Source organism: Mus pahari, chromosome 12 (genome assembly GCF_900095145.1).
Source record: "Mus pahari chromosome 12, PAHARI_EIJ_v1.1, whole genome shotgun sequence".
NCBI lineage: Eukaryota > Metazoa > Chordata > Mammalia > Rodentia > Muridae > Mus > Mus pahari.
Window position 1 is genome coordinate 16,094,807 of NC_034601.1, and position 263 is coordinate 16,095,069.

Genomic DNA, 263 nt, shown 5'->3' on the forward strand with positions numbered 1-263 from the left:
CCCAAGTGCTGGGATTAAAGGCATGCGCCACCATGCCTTTAATGAGTCTTAACCCCAGATCTCTGAGCTAAGCTGAATGTTTAGTGGTTTGGGAAGAGAGGTCTGTGAGATGAGGGAGGATGTGTGAGCTAGCCTTGAGTGTAACAGTTCCTTACCAAAACCTAAAACAAGGAAAGGGTTATGTTGCCTCATGGTTTTAGAGGCTTCAGCCATGAGCACTTGACTGTGTTACTCATGTGCTTACAGTGGGACAGAACATGGTG